Below are 24,606 nucleotides of genomic sequence, written 5' to 3' on the forward strand. Positions count from 1 at the left end.
AATCAAAAGAACAGAAATGGGCCAAAAAAAAAACCCAACAACAAACAACCAGAAAACAATAAAATGAAGCAAATTGTACACACACACACACATACACACACACACACACACACACAATCCATATAAAATAGCTGCACATGCAAACTAATTTGCTTGTGGTTTTTGTTTGAATAACACGCGGTATTTTATGCTATAATACAATGCAAGTGTTGACATTAAAAATGGCCACAGACCTGTCTATAGCAGCCACTTTTGTTGTTTCCCTTGGATGGGCCCTTTAGTAAACATGGATTTGACTGTATCTGTAACTACATATCCTACTCAGGAAGATGATTCATCTCGCCATAACGACAAACACTATCTCGTGAGGTCGAGTTGACTGTATAATTCATGTACAAACGACATTCACATTTTGTGAAGGGTACTTGTTGAAAGAGTGTACGTGCCTCTGCAGGTGTACACGTGTGCATGCATTTGGAAACGACTTTTGTACAGCAAGATACATTCTATGTCACCATGACAATCATTCTTTTTCAGGAAGCAGACTTGGAAGATGATTTGTATGTCATCACAACAGCATGAGTTTTCGGAAGTCACTTTTAGCAAGATACGTCAGGCAGCCATATCGACATAATGTACTTTTTTAAAGAAGTTGACCTGGCATAATGAACTGCTTTAATAAGAATGATAGTTTATTAGATTTATATACGAGGAACCCAGATCGAAGCTTGCTATAATAGGGAGCAGCGCACTGTACAAGTTTGACTGCAGTCACAGACAAACAGAAGTGATCAATATACAGCGTGAGGGCGCTATTATGTGGGAGTTACTTCATGTGGAGACAAACATTGTAGATGAAGTAGAAGGAAGGAAATTAGAAATGTTGCTTTATTGTTCTCTTCTTTAATTCACTGGCTATTTGCTCGAAAGTTTCGTTTCTCTTGAAAAACAGTCGGGGAGCCTGGTTAATTCGGTATAATATGCTTCGAATAACGATATGTAACAAATCAGACAGTACGTTGTATCCTGCTTGCATTTTATAGCTACATTACAATGTTAAAGGGATCGTATTGTTTTGGTTGAGACCTAATTTCAGGTTTCTAACATTTTTGGTGAGATAATGAGAAAAATCTTTAAAAATATGAAAGAGCATGTAATTCTATGAGGAATTCAACGTTTATTTGTGACCGTGCACCTCAAAACGAACATAAAGTCGCATACACTGATTTTGCGCGAGGACTGAAAATAAGTGAAATGGGTCAACCTAGCCGAATGGTCTCTTTCCTTCGTGTTCAATTATTCCTTCTTCCCATTTTCACACCATTCCATTAATCTCTCTTTTTTAGTTTCACATTTCGAATCCGTTATTCTTTTCAGATTGAAGATCTGGAATTCGATCTTAGCAGCAGTGATGATGATATCCTAAATCAGTCCTCGGTGGGAGAAGATTTAGCCCAATGGCTGTGTGCTATGCCACGTCTTTCCAAGTTCACCCTGGTGTACCCTTACTTGCCCGATAGTTTCTTCTCAACAGCAGCCACCTTAGCATCATCATGCCAGGTATGTCGTTTTTACTATAATTGATATGAATCATGTAGTGTTGGGAGAGGACTGCATTTTTTTTTTCGAGAAGTGAAATAAAGAACCTGTATTGTAGGGTAGTAAAGAGACTCCTTGAGCAAATCAATCCTATTTTACTTGATATTGACATAACATTATTTGTAACTTCAATCCTCCTCAGCATTATGCCATTCAATGTATGAACGAAAGCATAGGTATGAACACTTTTCATGCACTCACAATTGTATGGAAATCGAGTGCAATGCATTTCTTCCGTTATCCGGTTGGGCTTTACACGTAAAGTATTTTCTTTACTGACGATAAAATGTTTCTCTCCGATAAGTGTGATTATTAAATTTTTGCCATAAAAAAAAAAAAAAATTGCACAAGTAGGCAGAGAGGAGTGAGGGAAGTTGGAGCGAGAGGGAGAGAGGGAGAGAGAGAGAGAGAGAGAGAGAGAGAGAGAGAGAAAGAAAGATAGAAAGGGAGAGAAAGAGAGGGATATATGTACATTTATATATATATATATATATATATATATATATATATATATATATATATTTGTATATATTTACTTCTGTTTTTTTGTCCCATTCATCGCACAGCCAGCACGGTTTCGTAAAGATTAAGCGCTTGAATAGACACTGTACTTCAGAGCCTCTTTTCTCAGTTCACACTTTTCCTGAGTTTGTGCTTTCTTTCCAATATTTAGATAGGTTAGGAGAGTCCATATTATTTGACTTATACATCATTTTAAAGCTTAAAGTCTGCTCTTTCAGAATATGGTCTTCACTAAAAATTCATGTCTGGCGACTTTTTGTTTGTTTTGAGGTGCAGGGTCACTTTTGATGATTTTTTTTTTTTTGAAATGGCTGAGATATCCAAAAAAGAGCGATTCTTATAAAATGTGGGATCCACACTTTATTGCGATCGCTTTGTTTTACTTTGTTTTTGGATGTTTCAATCATTCTAAACCCAATTTTCATCAAATAAACTTTGAATTTCTCTTAAAATGGTGTGCTCTGTACTATATCATAAGTGTTTTCTTGGTATCTCGCAAAAAGTTCAAAGCCCAATTCTCATTTCCACCAATACTGTACCATCCCTTTAAATTTTCCACTAACAATATATTCCTCTTGAATAGGCAACAATAACGTTCAATAACAATGTTCAACAATGTTCTTTACTTTGGAGATTGCCTTCATAAAATATGGCGCCACTTTACTCCTCTTACATGTCTTGTTACTGTTCAACGAGACTTTGCCACTATTTCGTCCAGTTTGGTCCCGCCTTTTTTAGTGCACACGGGTCATCTTATCTTTTTAATAATTTCACCCATTATTCATTATGTTTTATGATATCATTTTTACTTTGATTCACTCGGTGTACATGTGGATCGTTATGACTGGCAATACATTGCATTTATCCGAACCTGACAAAGAACGGTAGAAAAGCAAGTGATGTTAACTGCCATAAGTATGAGGATCACGGAATGTAGGGAATGACGAAGCCATCTTTCATCCACTGACTCAACTGGTTGTGAGTCTGTACACTCCGATTATTTGTATAAAAGGAGAGTACATTATACTGTTTACTTCCAATAACGTCGTTATTAGTGTTATCGCAACACAATCATGTCAGTTTGTTGATCAAGTAAAAAAAAATAGTATAGCTTGATCTTATGTCTATAGCTTTAGAATGTCCGCACTTTACATCAGTCTTCTTCCTACCTCTACAATGGTCTCTTTTCTTCGTGTTCATTTATTCCTTCTTCCCATTTTCACACCATTCAATTAATCTTCAGTTTTCAATTTCATATTTTGATTCCGTTATTTTCTTCAGATTGAAGATCTGGAATTCAGTCTTACAAGCAGTGGTGATGACATCCTAGATCAGTCCTCGGTGGGAGAAGACTTCGCCCAATGGGTGTGTGTTATGCCACGTCTTTCGAGGTTATCCCTGGTGCATCCCTTCTTGCCCGATAGTTTCTTCTCAACAGCCGCCACCTTAGCATCATCGTGCCAGGTATGTCTCTTTTTTTCCCCTATAATTGATATGAGTCATGTAGTGTTGGGAGAGGACTTTATTTCATTTTTTCGAGAAATGAAAAAAAAAAGCCAGTATGGTAGGGTAGTGCAGTGACTCCTTTAGCAAATCAATCCTATTTTACTTGATATTGACAAGACATTTACCTTTGTAACTCTAGTCCTCCTCAGCATTATGGCATTCAATCTATGAACGAAGGCATTTGTATAGCAAGATAAACTTTATGTTACCATGACAATTATTCTTTTTTCAGGAAGCAGACTTGGAAGATATGCATGTCATCATGAAAGCTATGAGTTTTCGGAAGTCACGTAGCGAGATACGTCAGGCAGCCATATCGACTTAATATACTGTTTTAGAGAAGTTGACCTTGCATGATGAACTGCTGAATAACAGTGATAGTTTATTAGATTTATATACCAGGAACCCAGATCGAATTTTACCAGGGAGCAGCGCAATGTACAAGTTTGACTGCAGTCACAGACAGACAGAAGTGATCAATATACAGCGTGAGGGCGCTATTGTGTGGGAGTTACTTCATAATAATAGTAGACATTTATAGAGCGCCTTTTCCACTGGATGCAAAGCGCTATGACATGTCATCCCTGGTCGCCATAGGAGATAAAATATATACAAAATACCAGGCAGTGAAAGTATAAGTCCAGTGCACATAGAGGGACATCAACATAAATAAGTCTTCAAGTTTTGTTTGAAATGATCGAGTGTGGGTGAAGATTTGAGAAGAGGAGGGAGCTTATTCCACAGCCTAGGAGCACAAGAAGAGAAAGTTGCATCTCCGGCTAGTTTTTTTTTTTTTTTTGTGGTGTGTGTGGTTGTATAAAGATAACGGATGATGAAAGATGAGTGCGCCTAGAGTGAGAGTGTCGTACCAGACACTCCTCAATGTACTCTGGAGCTCTTTTGTTGACTACTTTGTAGACCAGCAGGAGAAGCCTGAAGGATATTCTTGCTTTGATTTGCAGCCAGTGGAGTTGACGTATAAGAGGAGTGGCATGAGAACGTGAACGAACATGGTAAACTAGTCTAGAGGCAGCATGCTGAACTCTCTGTAAGCGATCCGCATCAGCCTGACTGATTCCGCCAAGAAGAGCATTGCAGTAGTCAAGTCGCGATAAGACCAGTGCACGGACTGCTGCGTGACAAGTAGAAGCATCAATAAATTTTCTGATCCTCCACAGATTTCTGATGTAGTAGTTAGCTAACTTACAGATCTGTGAAACCTGCATGCTCATCTTTGCATCAGAGGAAAAGATAACTCCAAGACTGCGCACATGTGGAGACAAACATTGTAGATGAAGTAGAAGGAAGGAAATTAGAAATGTTGCTTTATTGTTCTCTTCATTTAATAAACTGGCTATTTGCTCGAAAGTTTTGTTTCTCTTGAAAAACAATTTTGATGTTCTCATTCTATTGTATGCATCACACTTTTTTCAGTTAAAGTCGGGGAGCCTGGTTAATTCAGTAATTATGATGCTTCGAATAACGATATGTAATAAATCTGACAGTACGTTGTATCCTGCTTGAATTTTATAGCTACAGGACTGTACATTACAATGTTAAATTGTCCACTAACAATATATTCCTCTTGATTAGGCAACAATAATGTTCAATAAAAATGTTCAACAATGTTTTTTACTTTGGAGATTGCCTTCATTAAATATGGCGCGACTTTACTCCTCTTACATGTCTTGTTATTGTTTAAGGAGACTTTGCCACTATTTCGTCCAGTTTTGTCCCGCCCTTTTTAGTGCACACGGATCATCTTAATATTCTTTGAACAATTTTACCCATTATTCATTATGTTTTATAATACCATTTTTACTCTGATCCATTCGGTGTACATGTGGATCGTTATTACTGACAATACATGCATTGATCCGAACCTGACCAAAAACGGCAGAAAAGCAAGTGATATTAACTGCCATTCAAGTATGACGATCATGGACTGTAGGGAATGACGCAGCCATCTTACATCAGGTAACTCAGCTGGTTGGGCCTGTACACTCCTAGGTATTATAGGAGAGTACATATACTGCTTCCAATAGCGTCGTTATTAGTGTTATTGCAGCATTATCATATTAAGTGTGTTGATTAACCAAAAAAAAAATATATATAGCTTGATTTTACGTATCTATCTTTGAAATGTCCGCACATTACATCATAAATATAATGGTAGTCTTCGATCCACCTCTACGTTGGTCTCTTTTCTTCGTGTTCAATTATTCCTTCTTCCCATTTTCACACCATTCCATTAATCTCTCTTTTTTAGTTTCACATTTCGATTCCATTATTTTCTTTAGATTGAAGATCTGAATTGCAGTTTTAGCAGCCGTGATGATGTTATCCTACGTCATTCCTCGGTGGGAGAAGACTTTGCCCAATGGGTGTGTGCTATGCCACGTCTTACGAAGTTCACTCTGTGGTGCCCCCACTTTCCCGATAGTTTCCTCTTAACAGCCGCCACCTTAGCATCATCATGCCAGGTATGTAGTATTTGACTATAATTGATATGAGTCATGTAGTGTTGGGAGAGGACTGCATTTTTTTTTTCGAGAAATGAAAAAAAAAAGAACCTGCATTGTAGGGTAGTAAAGACACTCCTTTAGCAAATCAATCCTATTTTATTTGATATTGCCGTAACATTATTTGTAACTTCAATCCTCCTCAGCATTATGACATTCAATGTATGAACGAAAGCATAGGTATGAACACTTTTCATGCGCTGACAAATGTATGGAAATCGAGTGCAATGCGTTTCTTCCTTGATCCGGTTGGGCTTTACACAGTCTTTTCTTTACTGACGATACAATGTTTCTCTCCGATAAGTGTGATTATTGAATTTTTGCCATGAAACAACCATTACACAAGCAGGCAGAAAGGAGTGAGGGAAGTTGGAGAGAGAGATGGAGAGATATATAGAGAGAGCGAAAGATAAAATGGGAGAGAAATACAGTATGTATATATATATATATATATATATATATATATAGAGAGAGAGAGAGAGAGAGAGAGAGAGAGAGTGAGTGAGAGAGAGAGAGAGAGAGAGAGAGAGAGAGAGTGAGTGAGTGAGAGAGAGAGAGAGAGTGATTGAAAGAGAGTTCAGTGAGGGCTCCCTTAATGCTGTGACGTTGTGCAGGTGCATCGCGCTGTACTATTCCCAGGAAGTAAACATTGTACACATTATTTTTTTTTCTTTCAATAGAAAGGGATAAGGCAAAGGATATCGTTACTGAAACACAGACACACAGACACACATACATGTGTCGGGTTAACAAACAAAGGCTTTGGTCAATTCAATTCAATTCAATTCAAGTCAATTCATTTATAATAAAAGAAAGAACTACACAAAACTAATGGTGGTATGTTATTTTTGGCTTTAAAAAAAAGGTATTCTTTTAAAACTCAAATAAAGAAAGATCCTAACTGCAAATTATAGTTTTTAAAACAACCAGCGACGTCACTGGCTGTAGCTATCTCACGTCTAAAATGAGTGCATTAGGCCTATTAATACAATTATCATATAGACCGGGAAAAATCGTTTTGATAAGATGCTCGGGATCATGATTTTTTTTTCTCACGTGTATTGAAACCTTGCAATCCCAAAGACTGCACGCTACGTCTGCGTCTACGCAATGTTTGTGCCTCATGATAAATCCAACTTTTAGGATAAAATGAAATAGAGTAAAGATACTTTAAAACATTATGACCTAGAATTACACTGGGCGACTCTGTGTGCGAAAATGTGATAGGTATGTGTGATCACTTCCTCGCTGGCAAAGACCACAAAAAGCAAGGCGATGGAGCAGTAATTTGCACTTGTAAGTCCGAACTCATTATTTGAATCTATACAGAAGCAATATACCTTAACGCGAAGGCTACTCAGGTGTCTTTGACTCTACGAGGATGTCGAGTCATCTACAATAGCAATGATACACCTTCCTATCATCTGTCAATTGGTTTATTCTCTCCACGCTTTAAATTGTTAAATTTGTCATGCTGCTGTCATTGACGATTAATCATAGAGAATGTTGCCTTTGTACAAGAATCCCCTGTCGTATAGCATCGCTCAATAATGTAACTCAATACTATATAGACGTTGTGATTTTTGTTTGTTCGTTTGTTTGTTTTTCTTTTAAGTGATGAATCCTTCTTATTTACGCTAGAAACTGGTTATTATTATTTCGATGTGTTCCACTGCGAAGATCGTAACAAATACACAACCTACTGAATTCTATTTCGTTGTCAGCTTCCAAAGAGTATAAATTCACTAATTTGTAACATATCTAACGTGTATAACACCTCTACAATGTTTTGTTTTTTGCGTGTTCAAATATTTCTACTTGCGATTATGACACCATTCATTAATCTCTCTTTTTTATTTCCACATTTCGATTCCGTTATTTTCTTCAGATTGAAGATCTGGACTTATATCTTTATGGTGATGATATCCTAAAGCTCTCCTCGGTGGGAGAAGACTTTGCCCAATGGGTGTGTAGTATGCCACGTCTTTCCAAGTTCAGACTGGAATGCGCCTACTTGCCCGATAGTTTCCTCTCAACAGCCGCCACCTTAGCATCATCATGTCAGGTATGTACATGTAGTATTTGAATTTAATTGATATGAGTGATGCAGTGTTGGGAGAGGAATGATTCTTTTTTTTTCGATATAGATGAAAAAGAGTCTGTATTGTAGGGTAGTGTAGTGACACCTTTAGCGAATCAATCCTATTATACTTGATATTGACATAACTTTATTTGTAACTCCAGTCCTGCAAAGTCAGCATTATGAAATTCAATATATAAACAAAAGAATAGGTAAATGAACGCTTTTCATGCAGTGACAAAAGTATGGAAATCAAGTGCAATGCGTTTTTCCCCCGTTATCCGGTTGTGCTTTACACATTCTTTTCTTTACTAATGATACAATGTTTCTCTCAGACAAGTTTCATTGTTGAATTTTTGCCATGAAACAAACATTGCTCAAGCAGGGGGGGGGGGGGGGGAGAAAGGGAGGGAGGCAGAGCGAGATTGAACGTGAGGTCAGTGTGGGCTCCCTTAATGCGGTAACGTTGTGCAGATGGCGCTGTACTATTCACAGGATTTTTTTTTTCTTTTAATAGGAAGGGTGAAGAAAAATGATTTCGCTACCAAAACACAGACACACAGACACAAATATATGTGTGGGGTTAACAAACAAAGACTTTAGCAAATTCAATTCAATTTATTTCATTTCATTTATAATAAATGGAAGAACTAAGCTAAATTAATGATTTATGTTATTGTTGGCTTCAAATAAGCAAATGCATTTTTTTTTATTCAAATAGAAAAGTAATCGTTTTGTTAAGTATAAATAAATGACATTATAATTATAATAGATAAACAGGTAGATATTTTTTGAGTGATTTAGATGTTTGCATGCAGTGGACGTACGAGAGTGCACGGACCTCGGTTTCAATGTACCACTCGTTCACTCAGTGTGTATGTGTGTGTGTGTGTGTGTGTGTTCATTGTACCCATATGATGCAAATACATAGCTTATATCAGGAGATTTGATCTTTACAGCAAATTAGTTTTAAAAACAACCAACGACGTCACTGGCTGTACTCTAGCTATTTCACGTCTTAAAGGAGCGTATAAGGCCTAAATACTAATCATAATAAATAAATTATAAACCGGTAAACCTCTTTTTGGTAAGATGCTCGGAATCATGAGGGTTTTTTTTTTTTTCTCGTACAGTACGCTTTATATTGAAATCTTGGAATCCCCAAAACACTGCACGCTACTTGTGCGACTTCACAATGCTAATGCGGCACAATGAATCCTTCTTTTACGATAAAATAGAATAGAGTAAAGATACTAAGAGATAGTGTGACGGAGAATGACACTGGACGACTCCTTGTGCCAAAATGTGATAGGTATTTGTGATCACTTCCTCGCTGGCAAAGACCACAAAAAGCAAGGCGGTGGAGTAGTAATTTGCATTTGTAAGTCACAACTCATTATTTGAATCTACACGGAAGCAATATACAGGTACCTTAACGCGAAGACTACTCAGGTGTCTATGACTATACGAGGACATCAAGTCACACAGTAACAATGATACACCTTCCTATCATCTGTCAAACGGTTTATTTTCTCCAGGCTTTACATTGTTTCATACTGCTGTCATTGACGATTATTCATAGAGAATGTTACCTTTGCTACAAGAATCCCCTGCCGCATAGCATCGCTCAATAATCTAACTCAATACTAGACGTTGTGATTTTTGTTTGTTCGTTTGTTTGTTTTTCTTTTAAGTGATGAATCCTTCTTATTTACGCTAGAAACTGGTTATTATTCTTTCGATGTGTTCCATTGCGAAGATCGTAACAAACACACAACTTAGTGGATTCTATTTCGTTGTCAGCTTCGAAAGAGTATAAGTTCACTAATTTAAAACATATTGTAACGTGTATAACACCCCTACAATGTTTTGTTTTTTGCGTGTTCAAATATTTCTACTTGCGATTATGACACCATTCATTAATCTCTCTTTTTTATTTCCACATTTCGATTCCGTTATTTTCTTCAGATTGAAGATCTGGACTTACATCTTCATGATGATGATATCCTAAAACTCTCCTCGGTGGGAGAAGACTTTGCCCAATGGGTGTGTACTATGCCACGTCTTTCCAAGTTCAAACTGAAATGCGCCTACTTGACCGATAGTTTCCTCTCAACAGCCGCCACCTTATCATCATCATGTCAGGTATGTACATGTAGTATTTGAATATAATTGATATCAGTGATGCAGTGTTGGGAGAGGACTGATTTTTTTTTCGATTTAGATGAAAAAGAGTCGGTATTGTAGGGTGGTGTAGTGACTCCTTTCAAATAGCGAATAAATCCTATTTTACTTGATATTGACATAACTTTGTTTGTAACTCCAGTCCTCCAAACTGAGCATTATGAAATTCAATGTAAAAACGAAAGAATAGGTATACACGCTTTTCATGCAGCGACAAATGTATGGAAATCACGTTATATGCTTTTCTTCCGTTATCCGTCTGGGCTTTACACATTCTTTTCTTTACTAACGATACAAAGTTTCTCTCCGACAAGTTTCATTGTGGGATTTTTGCAATGAAACAAACATTGCACAAGCAGGGAGAGAGGGGGAAGGAGATAAAGAGAGAGCGAGAGAAAGATAAAGAGGGAGAGAGAGAGGGGGAGAGAGAGAGAGAGAGAGAGATTGAAAGGGAGGTCCCTAATGGGGTCACGTTGTGCAGATGGCGCTGTACTATTCCCAGGAAGTAAACATTGTACACAATATGTTTTTTTTTTCTTTTAATAGGAAGGGATATTAAGGCAAAGGCTACCTTTACTGAAACACAGACACACAGACACACATACATGTGTCCGGTTTACAAACATTGACTCGGCAAATTCAATTCAATTCAGTTCAATTCATTCATAATAAAGAAAGAACTACACAAAACTAATGATGGTATGTTATTTTTGGCTTGAAATAAACAAATGTATTTTTTTGTTACTCAAATAAAGAAAGATCCTTACTGCAAATTAGTTTTTAAAACAACCAGCGACGTCACTTGCTGTAGCTATCTCACGTCTAAATGAGTGTATAAGGCCTATTAAAACAATTATCATATAGACCGGGAAAAATCGTTTTGATAAGATGCTCGGGATTATGATTTTTTTTTTTTCTCTCGTGTATTGAAACCTTGCAATCCCAAAGACTGGACGCTACGTCTGCGTCTACGCAATGTTTGTGCCTCATAATAAATCCAACTTTTAGGATAAGATGGAAAAGAGTGAAGATACTTTAAAACATTTTAACCTAGAATGACACTGGACGACTCTGTGTGCGAAAATGTGATAGGTGTTTGTGATCACTTCCTCGCTGGCAATGACCGCAAAAAGCAAGGCGGTGGAGCAGTAATTTGCGTTTGTAAGTCACAATTCATTATTTCAATCTATACGGAAGCAATACACCTTAACGCGAAGGCTACTCAGGTGTCAATGACTCTACGAGGACGTCGAGTCATACAATAGCAATGATATGCCTTTCTACCACCTGTCAATTAGTATATTCTCTCCAGGCTTTACATTGTTAAATTTGTCATGCTGCTGTCATTGACGATTAGTCATAGAAAATGTTATCTTTCCTACAAGAATCCCATGTCGCATAGCATCGCTCAATAATGTAACTCAATACTAGACGTTGTGATTTTTGTTTGTTCGTTTGTTTGTTTTTTCTTTTAAGTGGTGAATCCTTCTTACTTACGCTAAAAAAACCCGGTTATTATTATTTCTATGTGTTTCATTGCGAAGATCGTAACAAATACACAACTTAGTGGATTCTATTTCGCTGTCAGCTTCCAAAGAGTATAAGTTCACTAATTTGTAACAGATAGTAACGTGTATAACACCTTTACAATGACATTTTTTTTTTGCGTGTTCAAATATTTCTTCTTGCGACTTTCACATCATTCATTAATTCTTCTTTTTTTATTGCCACATTTCGATTCCGTTATTCTCTTCAGATTGAAGATCTAAACTTACGTCTTGATGATGATGATATCCTAAAGCTCTCCTCGGTGGGAGAAGACTTTGCCCAATGGGCGTGTTGTTATGCCACGTCTTTCCAAGTTCAGACTGGAATGCGCCCTACTTGACCGATAGTTTCCTCTCAACAGCCGTCACCTTATCATCATCATGTCAGGTATGTACATGTAGTATTTGAATATAATTGATATGAGTGATGCAGTGTTGGGAGAGGACGGATTTTTTTTTTTCGATATAGATGAAAAAGAGTCTGTATTGTAGGGTAGTGTAGTGACTCCTTTAGCGAATCAATTCTATTTTACTTGATATTGACATAACTTTATTTGTAACTCCAGTCCTCCAAAGTCAGCATTATGAAATTCACTGTATAAACGAAAGAATAGGTATGAACGCTTTTTCATGCAGTGACAAATGTATGAAAATCAAGTGCTATGCGTTTTTTTTTCGTTATCCGGTTGTGCTTCACACGTTTCTTTTCTTTACTGACGATACAATGTTTCTCCCAGACAAGTTTTATAGTGAGGGGGAATGGGGGGGGGGGGGGGGGCTAATGCAGCACAATGAATCATTCTTTTACGATAAAATGGAATAGAGTAAAGATACTAAAAAGATATTCTGACCGAGAATGACACCGGACGAAAAATGTGACAGGTATTTTTTAATCACTTCTTCTCTGGCAAATACCGTAAAAAGCAAGGCGATGGAGCAGTAATTTGCAATTCGTAAGTCACAACTCATTATTTGAATCTAGACGGAAAACAATATACCGTAACGCGAAGGCTACTCAGATTTCTATGACTCTACGAGAACGTCGAGTCATACAGTAACAATGATACATCTACCTATCATCTGTCAAACGGTTAATTCTATCCAGGCTTTACATTGTCTCATGCTGACGTCATTGACGATTAGTCATAGAGAATGTTATCTTTGCTACAAGAATCCCATATCGCATAGCATTGCTACATAATATAACTCAATACTAGAAGTTATGATTTTTGTTTGTTTGTTTGATGTTTTTTTTTTCTTTTAACCCGTTCCTTACTCGAACTTGGTGGCCTGTGTATAAAGCCTATTAGGATATCAGAATTCAGTACGGAATAGACTAAGTGATGAATCCTTCTTATTTACGCCAGAAACTGATTATTATTATTTCGATGTGTTCCACTGCGAAGATCGTAACAAATGCACAACTTTAGTGGATTCTATTTCGTTGTCAGATTCCAAAGAGTATAAGTTCACTAATTTGTTACCGATAGTAACGTGTATAACACCTTTACAATGACATTTTTTTTTTGCGTGTTCAAATATTTCTTCTTGCGACTTTCACATCATTCATTAATTCTTCTTTTTTTATTGCCACATTTCGATTCCGTTATTTTCTTCAGATTGAAGATCTGTGCTTACGTCTTGATGGTGATGATATCCTAAAGCTCTCCTCGGTGGGAGAAGACTTTGCCCAATGGGTGTGTACTATGCCACGTCTTTCCAAGTTCAGACTGGAATGCGCCTACATGACCGATAGTTTCTTCTCAACAGCCGCCTCCTTAGCATCATCATGTCAGGTATGTACATGTAGTATTTGAATGTAATTGATATGAGTGATGCAGTGTTGGGAGAGGAATAATATTTTTTTTTCGATATATTATATGAAAAAGAGTCTGTATTGTAGGGTAGTGTAGCGACTCCTTTAGCAAATCAATCCTATTTTATTTGATATTGACATAACTTTATTTGTATCTCCAGTCCTCCAAAGTCAGCGTTATGAAATTCAACGTATAAACGAAAGAATAGGTATGAACGCTTTTCATGCAGTGACAAAAATATGGAAATCAAGTGCAATGCGTTTTTCCCCCGTTATCCGGTTGTGCTTTACACATTCTTTTCTTTACTAATGATACAATGTTTCTCTCAGACAAGTCTCATTGTGGAATTTTTTGCCATGAGACAAACGTTGCACAAGCAGTGGGGGGGGGGGGGGGGGGAGAAAGGGAGGGAGGGAGAGGGAGATTGAAAGTGAGGTCAGAAAGGGCTCCCTTAATGCGGTAACGTTGTGCAGGTGGCGCTGTGCTATTCCTAGGATTTTTTTTTTCTTTTAATAGGACGGTAGAAGAAAAATGATATCGTTACTAAAACACAGACACACAGACAAACATACACAAGTGTCGGGTTAAGAAACAAAGACTTTAGCAAATTCAGTTCAATTTATTTCATTTCAATTTCATTTACAATAAATGCAAAAAAATAAACAAAACTAATTAATGATTCATATTAATGTTGGCTTCAAATAAGGAAATGTATTTCTTTTATTCAAATTGAAAAATAATCGTTTTGTTAAGTATATATAAATGACATAATTATAATAGATAAACAGGCAGATATTTTTTGAGTGATTTAAATCTTTGCATGCAGTAGACGTACGAGAGTGTACGGACCTCGGTTCCAATGTACCATTTGTTTACAAAATGTCAAAGTGTGTGTGTGTGTGTGTGTGTGTGTGTGTGTGTGTGTGTGTGTTTGTATAAGTTCATTGTGCCCATATGGTGCAAATAAAGAGCTTATGTCAGGAGCTTTGATCTTTACAGCAAATTTGCTTTAAAAACAACGCAACGACGTCACTGGCTGTAGCTAGGCCTATTTCTCGTCTTAATGGAGCGTATAAGGCCTAAATAATAATCATAATATATTAGAGACCGGTAAAACTCTTTTTATTAAGATGCTCGGGATCATGAGTTTTGTTTCTCGTACAGTACACTGTATATTGAAATCTTGGAATCCCAAACTACGTGTGCGACTTCACAATGCTAATGCGGTACAATTAATCCTTCATTTACAATAAAATGGAATAGAGTAAAGATACTAAAAGATATTCTAACCGAGAATGACACTAGACGACTCTGTGTGCGAAAATGTGAGGTGTTTGTGATCACTTCCTCGCTGGCAAATACCGCAAAAAGCAAGGCGGTGGAGCAGTAATTTGCATTCGAAAATCACAACTCATTATTTAAATCTAGACGGAAGCAATATATACCATAACGCGAATGCTCCTCATGTGTCTATGACTCTACGAGGACGTCCAGTCATACAGTAACAATGATACACCTTCCTGCCATCAGTTCTGTCAAACGGTTTATTCTCTCCAGGCTTTACATTGTTTTATGCTGCTTTCATTGACGATTAGTCATAGAGAATGTTACCATTGCTGCAAGAATTCCATTTAACATAGCATTGCTCAATAATGTAACTCAATACTAGACGACGTAATTTTTGTTTGTTCGTTTGTTTGTTTGTTTGTTTTTCGTGTAGGTAATGAATCTTCATTTACGCTAGAACCTGATAATTATTATTTCGATGTTTTTCATCTCGAAGATCGTAACAAATAAACAACTTAGTGGATTTTATGTCCCTGTCTGCTTCCATAGAATATAACTTAACTAATTTGTAACATAGTAACGTTTATGATACTTTACCAATGCTCAGAAAATTCCGAAAGAGAGAGAGAGAGAGAGAGAGAGAGAGAGAGAGAGAGAGAGAGAACATCAAAAATGGACGAAGGAAAATGGGTCGGGAGAGTTTAAAAATTTGTGACTGATTCATTTTTCTTTTTCTGTTACAGATCAGCAAATTAGAAATATGTTGTTATATGCCAGCGGGGCAATTCTTCTCAAAGTCAGCAGCAGGAAACTTGGTTGAATTTCTGTGTCATCTGCCCCATCTTACATCTGCAAGTCTCGAAGGGTTGAACCTGCCTAGGGCATTCTTCGAGAAAATTGCCTTACAGGCTTCGCGCTGTACAGTAAGAATCAGTCATTACCATCTGTTCAACACTGTCGTGTTCAAAATGGGAGGAGGAGGGGGGGGGGGGGGGAGCATCTATTACCTTGACCGCGATATTTCGATTTATTACACCATGCAGATATGTCATTCCGGTGGCACTGATTTACTAAATCCACCAATCCCATTGATGAAATATAATCACATGCTACTCCAATTCCTATGTAAGATGTTGTCAAGTTTGAAAAGAAAAAATAAAGTCAACGCCTCAAGCACTGGCATTTTAATGATGTATAATCTCAATCCGTATCGACGCTCGACAATCCATTGAAGTTTGGTAGAAGAAAATCTATCATAATGAACACTTCTTTGTAACGAAGGTTTGGTTCAACTTCATGAAATTCTTTCGTGTTTTTAATGCAACTGATTGACGTAAATAACCACGAAATTGATCAGTGTTTAAGTAGTAGCCATGATAACAAAAAAGAAAAGCATGGGCGTACGTGCTCGAGCAGGATTCGAACCTACGAATTCTGAATGATTACACAGTACCCGCAGCATGCTATAAGGATTAGAACCAACACTTGCTGTGGGGCGAAAGCTCAGTAGTCTTGTGAAGATGACGCCTGTTCGGAGATATTTACGTCGATGTAGGGCAATTTATCACTTAGTTGCATTTAAGGTGGATGTGTTATTCCATGTTGGTAAGAACACGTGATTAGAATATTCAGTATGCTACCATGAAACGATTTCCTTTAGATGATAACAGAAATCTATCTATCTATCTATATGAAGAGCATGCTTCAAAAGGCGTTAAATCCATGGAAAACCATGATGGATTTAGCTCCTTTTTGAAGCAAGCTCTCTATATTTCTTTCTCTCTCTCTTTCTCTCTCTCTCTCTCTCTCTCTCTCTCTCCATGATGTTGTAAATGTTGAGATTTGATGCATATCATTTTATCGACTTGAAACGGCGGAACTTGTTTCAGGTAGAAGGGATATTTTGGTGTTGATTATTGTTGACCAATGTGCCTACAGAATGGTAGCATTTAAGTAAACGTCTTGTATTATTCTTACAATGCATTTCATAGACGCTGTCTGTTAAGCAATCAAACAGAAAATGCAAGCATACGAGGGTGTACATAATAAGGGATATAAATACTTTCTCCTCCCACACGAAGGTGATTTTACACTTTCAGACTTAAAATTCAGCGATGTGGTGCAAACTTTTGGTGCAATACTTGGAATTTTTCTAGCTCCCCCCCCAAAAAAAAAACAAACAAAAAACAATAACAAATGGAAATATTTTTTTTTTTTCAGTGAAGTTTTGATAGCAAAATTACGGCATTTTAGCTCTTATTCCTCGTGTGCATCATGTGTGTGTATGCACAAAGTCTAATGAGGTAGAGGGGAGGGTGTGCCCCATCCCGCTCGACGGAGCTTTTGCGTTTTTAAAATTGAAATAAAGCGATGTGAAGCACATTTTTTTTTGTGATATTTGGTAATTTGTCATTCCGCAAAAGAGGGGACCAATCAATGGAAAGGTGGCAAGATACCCCTCCCATATTCGAGGGAGTTTTTTTTTTCATTTTTAAAACTGAAATTCAACAATCTGGCGCACACTTCTGTTGAAACATCTGGAAATTTGTCAATCAGAGGAGTACAAAACTGTGGAAGGAGACATAGCAGGATGATGCGGGAGCTGATGATTCCTTTTTCTCTCCTACATAGGGGAATTTTGTACTTTGTGCTTGCAGTTAAACGTTTTGGTGCACAGATTTTGTTGCATATATTTGGAAAATTGAAAGTATAGCCATAATCTACTTGTTTGCACGGGGAGGGGGGGGGGGAGCAAACAGGGAGAAAGCTTTGGAGAGTACTATCCCTATATCCCGACCCTTCCCGTACGAGGAAGCTTTTGCCTTTTTTAAGTTGAAATTGAAATATCTCGTATACACATATTTGATGAAATATTTGAGAAATGATTAAAAAAAAAACGTGATCGGGGAACTGGAAGGTTGATTAAAAGGTGATATTCCTCTTGTAAATGAGGAAACTATTGATATTTCGGAATGCAAGTGATACGTTCTGTGCACTCATAATTATTCAGAATCTTAAGGTGAGGGCGACGGCATCCATTAATCCCCCCCCCCCCCCCTTGTTGCGCCGGTGCTTGACGGGAACTTTATGTAAAGGGCGAAATCTTTCGAAATTCAAATTCCTCGATTTCTCCCCTTTGCCCTGCTTTCCTTTTTTTCACGAACCAAAAGTCGGGGGGGGGGGGTGCAGCCCCCGCCCCCCCCCCCCCCCCCCCGGTTCCGCGGCCTTTGCATCAAAAGTTATATATTGATATAACGTATGAGCCTTTTTTCTCAATCTGTTCATCATGCTACAGGTGGAGTGCATCATCATAGATGACGAGCCGCTAAGTGAGCTGGTGGGTGACTAGGTGGAGGCACAGAGGTATACATATTGTTTCTTTTAATCTCATCAATTATTACACCTTATTAATGATGAACTACCATTTACTCAGCTGGACCAACAGAAATGAAAAAAAAATCAAATCAAATGCTCGGTTAAAAAAAAAAGACTGCACACATATTAAACCGTTTCATCTAGCAACCTCTATATGAGACAATTTCTTGCATTCTATTTTTTCATAGCCATATTTTTCTCAGCAAAGACTTTGTGCTGTCTCATGCTTTGATGACGCCCTGATGTTTGGCACTAGTATACGTCTTGAAGATTCTGTCAAATAAATTGATCTTTAATAATTGCATACATGCGGTCCGCCGATTTTTATTCACAACTTAATTTTTGACATTATTAATGTCTGCCAGATTGCACGAAGACAAGTATCTGGGTTTGGCCCGTGGCTTTCTATGCATCATCGAGATTTTCATGTCAGGACACACCTTTAGAGGCAACTTCGAAAATGTTTCAAACTTAAGTCACAATAGGTACGAACATGACATAGGAAATACGGGCGACTTCAAAAGTGAATCATAAAAAAAAAAATAGTTTATATCTAACTGTATACGAGTTGTTTACTTTTCCCAGTCGATTCAGACAGTATATTCTTTGTATTGTACTTTCATTTTTTCCCGGATAATTTATGAAATTTAGATTCATTTCGATTTGCAGTCTTAACCCAGTACAATTAATCATTGTTTTATAATTATATGATTACGGTAATGGTGATCAGTGAAGGAAAAAAAGAAAAAAAGTAAAGGTGAGAAAAAATGGAGAAAATGGTAAAAAATGCATCATCGTTACGTTTTATGCTTTTACATTAGATATATCCGTATCATTAAAAAAGAAGTATACACTGATGCATAGGCCTACAATTTTTAACGACATAATGTCAGTAACTCCAGAAGAGAAAAACAAAATCAGTAAACATAAGGACATAATAAACCTCAGTAAAATAAATTTGTTCCATTCCAACAATACCGAGTACTAGTAAATTCTTAGTATGAATTGGAAGAGATGCATTAAACAGTATAAAAGGACGGGCATAAAGCATTTCAATCACTTGTGTAAGATGATGGTTTGGAAACATTCACATCTAGCAATATCTACTTTCGGAAATGACGTAGGTTACCCAAAAACGATGTATTGACCCCAACTCCCATGTCGTTGCTGAAAACGTTCACTTTCTGAGATCTTCGCGACATGCGCTGCTGCCTGCGCAAAATGTAAATGGAGTTAGCCTTCTTATTTTGGGGCTTTCAGATTTGCGCAAAAATAGGTTGCTAACTTCAGTTTCAGATATTACAGGCAGTGTAAACAGTGAATGGCAAGCTATTTTGTGCGACGACTTGCAACATCGCATATTTGCGTAAATTGTGCAGTGCGAAGTTCCATAGGCAAAGTTAGTGAACTTTAAAGATAATCATCACGCAGGTTGCGAATCAACACTACCAAAACTGACAATAAGAGTTCATGGTATCCGAGTTATCTTATGTGAATCAGACCAATATTGAAAAGTCATCTATAAATATCTGACAAAACTTCGCCATTCTATGCAATCTCCTCTCACGCTTCAATTATAGTTCAATCAGGGACGGAAATCGCTCAGAAGGCGACAACAGCCACAAAACTGGCCAGGTTTATCATGCTTATTGGCAAGAAATCTCACATTCTTCGGATGAATCTGAAACAAATAGGAACGGAAGCATGTTACTATTCATGGAGTTGGCTTCGTGAGAGGACCAGAAAAAAAAGCCGACGGACACATGCAAGAGAACGAAGATAACAAACCCAGAGGACAAAGTCATTGCTGGAGAGAATGATGTATTAACTAAAGATAATCGTCATAGAAAAGGGTCACAAAGTTATTAGACATTGATAGACAAGCCACCGAAGGAAGGGAGTGGGGCGAAGAAGCGGAGAAAAGAAGTGAGGGAAGGAAGAGGATGACAACATGGACCAGAACGAAAGGACGCTAGAGGGAAGACATTGAGGCAGCATTCGAGTCTGAAAACAAAAGCAAGAAGGGGCAATAATCGGTACGAAGGGAGGACGGGACGTATAACACTGTATAGTGAAACAGGGGGGGGGGGATATCATTCTAGTCATGATAGTGTGGAATCCACGTGCTGGTCGAAGTCCTTGGGACAGGCAGTTTTCTCCCGTCATATCGAAATTTCTTTGTAACTGAACAAATAAACAATACAAAAAAAAATAGAGAGGATAATGTATCATAGTCAATTGATTGACATGTTAATTAAGATTTATACTTCAATTATGATACATTTCGTAGCTAGACGGTTTGACATGCGTTGCTGAAGAATTTGTAATTGAGCTGCCCATAATGCATGTATATAGAACAGGTGTTGTATAATTCACGAATATTGGGTGTACAGTATATATTAAAGAATGTTCATTGTAACGATAATCCCTTGTAGTTCTCGAAAAGTGCATACAAGGTGTCTTGGAACGGGACTCTTCATTATCATTCTACAGCTCATAGAATGTTATCGCCTTTTGTCTCCCTCGTTATGTATTATTTTAATGTAGACTCTGCGTTTCGAAATGTCATAGATATTGCTTTCTTTAGGACGAGCTTCTAGTCCTGCTTCTGGATTAGACTATTTTTTTTGTGACTGGATGAACATTACTATAATGAGACAGTAAATTTGACTCAACTCGAATGAACCCAATCAAATCTACATGATTCACGGAACTCTACACTCAGGCAGGAGAGTAATATCATGTATCCTGCCGTCTGCATGAACAGTGGAATTTGGGTTATACCATGATCGAGAAATTGTATTGGGTTGGTACTTTTATCGCTCAAAGAAATTGAGTTTGGGCCTCGCTCGATAAGTGAAATTAGGTTTGCAACCTGTATAGAGAAAAGTTGGGTTTGAGCCTTGCTCGACAAATGAAAGTAGATTTAGACCATGCTTGAGCAGTGCATTTGAATTGTACCTTGCCAGGAAGTCAGATTGGGTTTACAGTGTGGCTGAGAAGTGAACTTGGGTATAATACTCATTTTAGTCAGTGAACCTATATTTCATTTCAATTCGAGTAATATCCAACTCGGGTCGCCCACTTGCTTCATCGACCATCTGGATAATTATTTTCCTCGTCAAAATTGTTTTTGGTATCCGTTCAATCATGAACATTTCATTATTGCAGTTAGGGTACACCATTCCGATGAAAACACTGTAATCAAATACATTCAGAGTCATAACGCGTTGCTAAATTAAGCTTTGGAAAAATACACAATCTTAGTAATATTTCAGTATTGCAGTTACGGTACACCATTCCCATGAAAATACTGTAATACAAACTAAGTCATGCGTTCGTGAATTCTAATGACTGGGACGTCGATGTTTCTGGAATTTAGCGTTGCTGTGAATAGTGCGATGTTTTTTATTTAAAAAAAAATGTACAGGAAATGAATGTTGGTATAGATGTTTTCATATGCGTGTGTATGTGTGTTATTTTACAATTCCACGCAATCGAGATAGCCAGTATAGGACTTTTATCAAATGCTAAATGTGCAGTATCTGTCATTTTGTTGCTACAATCGTATTCCCGAATGAAGCGTTGTCTCTCTTCAATGTATTTCCGAAATTCCTTCATTTTCCTTTTCTTCTGCACATTCAAAAACACACTGTATAGCTACAGCTGTACTTTCCGATAAACATTCCTCTCTCTATGTTTTCTTTGTATGCCACTGTTGTCTCTTATAGTCCTGTTAACATATCAATTTGTTCTCTGTATTGGGCCTCCCAAATCAAAGCAAGTTGTATTGAAAAAGTTATTCAGAAGTGCCCACGTTATTACACGGGCTGTCTGTTCAGTAGGTCCATCCTTTTTTCATACAGTACGTATCTGTTCTCCTAGGTGATGTATTACAATGTTTTGTTATGTCAATGATGTATCATAATATCTTGCTTTTATTTTACAAAGTTTCTTTATAAATTTGCCGCTTATAATACGAGTTTATATGTTTTGTCGGGAAAAAAAATGAATAAATTAATGTCCATTGAGTTGAAATGAATCTTAAAGAACTCGTATCATATGCATGTCTAAAACTTAGCAAATCTCACCTCATTATGTTGTAAAGAAATCAATATCGGCTGCTTCGAGGCAGTATGATTAAAATAACAATGAGTATAGACTAGGTTAAAAATTTGCACATAGGTGATTCCTCAACTAATGCAAAAACTGTGTCAATACTTTATGTGACCGTGCACCACAAAACGAACAAAAAGTCGCACACACTGATTTTGAGTGAGGACTGAATATAAGTGAAAAGGGTCAACCGAGCCGATGTTGACTTTTTCATATTCTCTGAAAGAGCAAGTCTTCTTCTACATTATGCTAAAAGTTGGGATCATAAAACGGGCAGGAAAGTGTGCTTTTTAGCCGTTTTTCTTGAACATTATTTGGCAGAGTAGTGTGATTAAGTGTTTCTTTTGAGTTCCGTTTTCATTTCTTAAAAACCTTGTTCACACTCTTCACTATAAGTCCTATAACCTTTGAAAGGATAACGCTACTGTTTTGAAAATTGGCATTAATTAAGAACAGAATGTGTTAATAAGGCATGATTAATTTTAATTTAATCTGATAATCCCTTCACTGTTGTTCATCGGTGGTTTACATCCTGTTTTTTTTTTGTCCCATTCATTGCACAGCCAGCACGGCTTGGTAAAGATTAAGCGCTTGAATAGACACTGTACTTCAGAGCCTCTTTTCTCAGTTCACTCTTTTCCTGAGTGTGTGCCTTCTTTCCAATATTTAGATAGGTTAAGAGAGTCAAATTGGTTTGAGTTATACATCATTTTAAAGCTGCAAGTCTGCTCTTTCAGAATATGGTCTTATCTAAAATTTCATGTCTGGCGACTTGTTGTTTGTTTTGTGGTGCAGGGTCACATAATATGACAAAACTGGTAATACCCCATCTACGGCGAATCAATGCCAGTCTGGTGAAGTCTGAGCAGAATTCAGTGGGCGGAAGCTACATGTATGTCATTCTTACTGAATAAAGTGGGGACCACACGTGACCAATCAGAATGGAGGATTCATCGTATGACGTATCAATTATATCATATTATTATAATTTAAAAAAAAATGTAGAGGAACGGCACAACATGTCAAATAATATTATTATCAGTGAGGCACAGTCACGTTTTATTCCGAGATTGGCAAGAATCTCGCTTTCGCGGGATTCCAAGAGGAGGCGGGGCCCGGCGTATGTAGAGTGTAGATGGATCACATACTTTCGGTGCCTTCATGCCCATGGCGTGGGTTCAGGAAGACAGTAGGGGTGACGTGGGGGAAGAAGGGGAGAGGAGGAGGAGGATCCCAGCTCGTCCCGATGACCAAAACAGGAGGGGGGGGGGGGGGTCCACTAGTATTACTCGTAATCACCGGTATTTCTAATAACCGGTACATTTGCACATATTGCAATTCTATTTCCCCTAGCCTTATCATGCCATTAATATTCTTCGGGGGGGGGGGGGTGGCGATCCAGCAGTATTACTCATAATCACCAGTGTTTCTAATAACCTGTACATTTGCACATATGTGACCCGCGACAACGGTTTCAGGCAAAAGTCGCAAGAGCAAATTCCCTCCTACATGTAGGCGGGGTACAAAGATTTTGACCATTATTTTTGTCGATTTAGGTTTTTTGCAGAAATCGAATCTTTGATAATTATTATGTAAGTGAATAGGATTGCATTCTGATATATAATTTCATGTTGCCACCGAACAAGCCAGAAAAAAACCTGTTAGTAAGCAAACATGAGATATGCGGAAAAAAAAATGTCTGTTGTAAGGATTTAAGGGATTATGATTTGATAAACAGGCGGAAAAAGAGATGAATGCACTGAAAAATAAAACAACAGATCACAGAGAGTGTGTGTAGTTCTTCGTGTTTGTGAGTAGTAATGGGGACCCTTCAATAGATTGAAGTCAAAGCTACAGCCACCATTAACGTGGAAGTCTCAGTACCTTCTGATTAAGATAAAAACGCAGGAAATTTTGCTTGTTATATATGTGTAGTTCTACAATGTATTTTATGCTCGGATATTAAATATTATGCAAAATTCATCTTTCCCTGCTAAGTGCAAAGAAGTTACTCAAGCAAAAATCTGTTAAGTTTACTTTAAGGACCACTG

The 24,606-nt window shown here is 37.5% G+C and overlaps 1 long non-coding RNA gene across 1 annotated transcript; it reads left to right on the top strand.

Moving 5' to 3' along the window:
* The first annotated feature begins 9,737 nt into the window (after positions 1-9,737).
* Positions 9,738-23,749, top strand: LOC139738953 (uncharacterized). Its single transcript, XR_011711486.1, has 3 exons — positions 9,738-10,374; positions 18,360-18,427; positions 20,020-23,749. It is a non-coding gene; the product is annotated as an uncharacterized lncRNA (long non-coding RNA).
* Positions 23,750-24,606: the final 857 nt, after the last annotated feature.

This window comes from Diadema antillarum, unplaced genomic scaffold (assembly GCF_040938485.1).
Source record: "Diadema antillarum isolate AM-2024a unplaced genomic scaffold, OU_Dant_1.0 seq00000775_RagTag, whole genome shotgun sequence".
NCBI lineage: Eukaryota > Metazoa > Echinodermata > Echinoidea > Diadematoida > Diadematidae > Diadema > Diadema antillarum.